We start from the raw sequence: 4,825 nt of genomic DNA, 5'->3' as shown, positions 1-4,825 counted from the left end.
ACGTTTCCCCTCATTGAAGATATTTATAAATAGATTAAAATACCTCAATATTTCATGAAAAATAAATACCTCATAGGATAATTTGGACAATACCTGTCATATACATGATGATTTGACCCTGAATATCCATTTTTGCTTTCATTTCAAACATTCATTTTAAAAAGCAACAAAAATGATAAAGATTGCTGCATTTTTTTTATATGTCCTGCACCTCACAAATTTTAATTCAATGGCCAGTTCTTTTCTCAGCTATAAATGTTAGCAGTATTTGCTCCTGTTTTTGAATGAGAAGAGTATCCATTTTCTGTTTCTTAACAGTGATATGTAGGCCTCCTTTCTCAAATTCTAAGAAAATGCTTTGTGCTGAATTTGAATAGTAATCCAAGTTCTGGGTCCTGAAAGCAATGGGGCAATTGCGGATCTCTCTAATTCTGAGAACCTGAGGTACGAGTCTATCCAAGTGCTCAACTTCATTTCTATGAGAAGGGTAAGGGGATACTCATTCTGGCAATTTGGGATGACCATGTACGCTACCTGTAAACTCTGTCAGCTGCTAAAACGCTGACCTGGCTCCGATGTCCACATGAGCCTTTGCAGCAAGCTGTAGTGCAAGCTTGTTAGCTTCAGCCTCCAAAGTTCTACTGCATTGTCTATCAAAAATATATACACTCCTGCAATTAGGCTGAATCCGCTCTCCCCAAATTGACACACTATCCTGAGGACACATAGCCCAAATCATTGTGAGAAAAATCAGACCTAGGAAACCCAATAAATGAACCAAGCTAGCTTTTTTTTTTCCTTTTCCCTCCAGCATGCCCAAATATTGCATGTGCTAGTTCATGGCCCAGAAGGAAAGAAAGTAGATGAATATCAGTTACACTGTTTGAAAGTCCAGGGAAGATAAACACATCCATTTGGAAGCATAAAGGCATTTATATTTGGGGAATCAACCACATGAATAACCCAATTGATCTCAGAGATCCCTGAGATACCTTTATTGAATTCAATTAGACGATAAACCGCTACTTTTAACAGTTAGGTATCAGCATCTTTCAGTTAGCATATCCTTTTAAAATTCTTCCATCCAATTCTGATAAAGGCCTGAAAAGTTCCTTCGCCAATAATAGCAGCTTGCTCCTTCCTGTGACTGGACTCACCTCCAGATGAGTAAAACACTACAAATAGGAATCTCAAACTATTTGAACCAAGGAATAGCTTTATTTATTCTTCCTTATACTTCCTTTACATAGTTCCTTCTTGTTAGGGGAAACTGCCCACCACCATTTCCTTATATTCCTGCCTACAATGATGTAAGTAATTTCTGCACTGGTTTAAGAATTATCAAGAAGAGAACAGCCAGAGCAGCTTGAAGCCAGAGAAAATTGTGGAAACTCCTGATGTTTCTTATGGGAAAACAGTTTAGAGGATGCAATACTGAAAGAGTGGGAATGACTACAACTTTTTAAATCAGTATCTGTCCTGGAAAAGTGTAATTTCACATAGTACATTTTGGAGTAAAAATCTGTATTGTCTTACTTTTGGAACTCAAGAGGCATCCTATTCTTTTGTTATTAAAAGTCCTATAGAAACGAAAATTTACAGGCAGAAAAGCCAATCTATCACTGATTTACTCCCAGGCCTTGATTCTTATATACTACATGGTTAATTTGTACTTCATGACAGTGGTGAGGTTAGAGCTTGTGTGTTATGTTTTTCTCCAGTTAGTCAGTGAATTAAATTGGAAGAAAACAGTTTCTAGTTGCAGGCTACAGTGCATAGGTAAAGCTCATCTTTCTTTGCTTTATTATCCTAGTGATGGCAAAAGAGAAGATGACTTCTCCCAATCAGTGATTGTGTGTGTTTGTTTATTTGCTTTCCTGAGTGAGTGATTAAGCACTGTCATTGCCTCTACCTTTCTATACCCTATATAAACTCAATGAGGGAAGGGAGTGTGGCTTGCTTGCCATTGTAACACCAACACGAAGCACAATATCTGCAAATAATAGATGCTCAGTAAATATGTTGGGAAAAAAAAAAACGTGTGAGCAAGAAAAGCTGTTTCCTGAATGCCCATTAGAGCACGATGGTGTAATCAATTCTATTTTGATAACCTATCCTTTCATGAATCTTGAAAGTTCTGAGACTCAATTTCCCTAACTGAAAAATGAGCAGAAATCAGTCTGACCTGCCCTTCTAAGACTTGAGAGGTTCTATCAAGATAATGCAGATGAAAGCTCTGTGCATTTGAAGCTGCTGTATAAATGCATGATTAGACATGGCAGGTCATCCTGACACTGATCAGGGAAATGATTTATAAAGTGAGCAGGGAGTGTAAGAAGGTGGGGGAATGCTAAATTTGCCAGCATTCTCAGGGGGAATATGTTATATAGTTGGAAGAAATGTTTGCTAAATGGCGTGAGCTACTAAGTGAGATCCCTTACCACTTCTACCCCAAGAGGCATGCTCCACTTTCAAATAATGCTCAGTGAAACACTTCTCTAAGAAGGAGAAGAGTTTTATTAATTGAACATCTTTTGAATATAGAATGGGGGCGATGTATAGAACCAGAGGTACATTGCTTGAGGGACAAAGGGTGAGTTTTGTTCCAACAACTTTTCCTGGAAATTAATCAGAGACAGAATTTTATTTCTTTAAATTAAAACTTTGAGATGATGTCTCCCTACCAACAAGACCAAATTAAAATCCTGGCTGCGATGTACAACTATTATAATCCAGCATCATGTATAATCGTGTCAGAATAGCATTGGATTTTATTGGGCCTAAAGAAAATCTGCTCTATGTTCCATAAAGTCAGGATATACGAATGTAGGTGGGACCACGCTCAATGTACTTAGCGAAACAGTGAATCTCACATAGAAATGTGAGGACAGACCTGGAGCCAGAACTCAGTAGTCTACCTCATGGTATACCAGATGTCTTCTAAGGGATGATCTTTTAAATATTGATTCAAAAGCACTGAACAGATCAGTTCTTTGCATCACATTTTTCCATCTGTCTCTCCAAATGGATGGCCTATATTGAAATTAGGCAGATGAAAACTGGTAACAGCTTGCTAATGGATGTCAGAATCTTAGCTCATTTTATTTGTGTCCCTTCATTTATTCCTTAATTCATCAAGCATGTATTAGATGCCTAAATGGTCCAAGCATCTGGAGTTGCAAAGGGAATTATAGTAAATACAAACAAACATTGTATGTATGTGTGAGCTGAAATGTTTACTAGTTGTGGTATGAGAGGAAAAACATACCATTAAAACAAAACATTTGGTTCTTGGGCTAATTTCCAAGAGAGGTTTGAAAAAAAAAAATGTTCGTTTTCTGTGTTCCCTTTTCATGACTGTGTTGAATCAGGAATACAAAACAACCAGAGCTTTGACTGCAGTATTTCATTTCTCTTATACAAATTAAATAGAATTCTGACACTCAAATTCTGCCCACACTCATCTTGATACTTTTCCAAGGTAACCTGAAAACTTTGAAACAGTTGGAAATAGACTCTCCTACACATGAATTAATTAATTCAGCAAACACTTAACCATACCATGATGTGCCAGGCACAATGAATAATTACTGGGGAGTTAAGACATTACAAATAAGACTGCCCCAGAAGAACCCATTATTTGAAAATAAACAGCAATTAAATAAATAGCTCACAAGTCAGTGGGATAGTGCAGCTGTGTCACTTCATCCAAGCTACAGAGGCACATGGAGGGTGAGGTTAAATGGACCTGAATGTTCAGAGAAGGTTTTTCTGGAGAAGGTTAAGCTTGCGTTATATTTGAAAAGAGGAATAGGGGTTGAAAGTAGAGAGGGACACGACAGAATGAAGGATCAGTATGCATCAAGGAACAGAAGCCTACGACAAAATGTGTGCCCTGGGAAATATAACCAATTCATGATCACTGGAGCAAAAACTGCAAAGGGATACTGATAAGTTGGTTTGCACATCACTAACTTGAGTGTGACAAATCCATCTCCCTATGATCCATTAGATGAAATTCGCTTGTCGTCTTCTACATTCTCTGTCCCTCCTTCAGACTATGTTTCCTTTGTGATCGTACAGTTATGATGTGGTTAAAAATGATGACTTTATAAAAAAATATATGGCCAACCTAATTTAAAATGGACTACATGACTACAGAGGTACCATTGGGAGGCCACTTTGGAATACCATTCTACAGCCATAGTAAGCGTTTTCCAAGATCTTTGTCCCCCTTTACCAGGCCTCTCCCTAGGGGCATTCCAGGCTCAACTTTCTTCACCCCCTCTCTGGCAGCTTCACATAGATCTGCTGTTTAAATTGGAGCTTTGGGCAAATTTTCATTTGAAAAAGAGTTTGTATGCTTCATTACATCTTAAAGTCATTCCTTCTTGTTTGATTCTCATTTTTTGAGGACAGACTGAGGCAAACAGAGAAGTGACAGTGTCAATGTTGTCTGTGTAGCAACCTACATGGAACTACATTCAAATGTGAGTCTTCTATTCTCAGGTGCTCGTCTATGAGGTTATTCCAACAAGGGGTCCTCTCTGCCACATTGCCCACTGCAGGGGAAGCTATCCCCATCTGGGAAGTGTAGTGACATGAGGGTCACCACATGGCCTCATGCTTCCACTCAGATGGCAACTTAACTGCCTCCCAACCGCCTTTTAGCTTTAACCAGAAACCTTCTGTCTATAATTTTTCATATTTAATTCAATTTAGAAAACGTTAACTATGAATTTACTATGCTCGGTCTTGGAAACATAAGGTTAATATATATATATATATATATATATATATATATATATATATATATATATACACA

General features: G+C 37.8%; 1 pseudogene; it reads right to left on the bottom strand.

Moving 5' to 3' along the window:
• Positions 1 to 226: 226 nt before the first annotated feature.
• LOC109395083 (metalloendopeptidase OMA1, mitochondrial pseudogene) lies at positions 227 to 1,777 on the bottom strand (annotated as a pseudogene).
• Between the last annotated feature and the right edge of the window lie 3,048 nt (positions 1,778 to 4,825).

The sequence above is a fragment of the Hipposideros armiger genome, unplaced genomic scaffold (genome assembly GCF_001890085.2).
Source record: "Hipposideros armiger isolate ML-2016 unplaced genomic scaffold, ASM189008v1 scaffold_455, whole genome shotgun sequence".
NCBI lineage: Eukaryota > Metazoa > Chordata > Mammalia > Chiroptera > Hipposideridae > Hipposideros > Hipposideros armiger.
The sequence above is the reverse complement of the archived record's forward strand: the minus strand, read 5'-3'. Positions and strand labels throughout refer to the sequence as shown.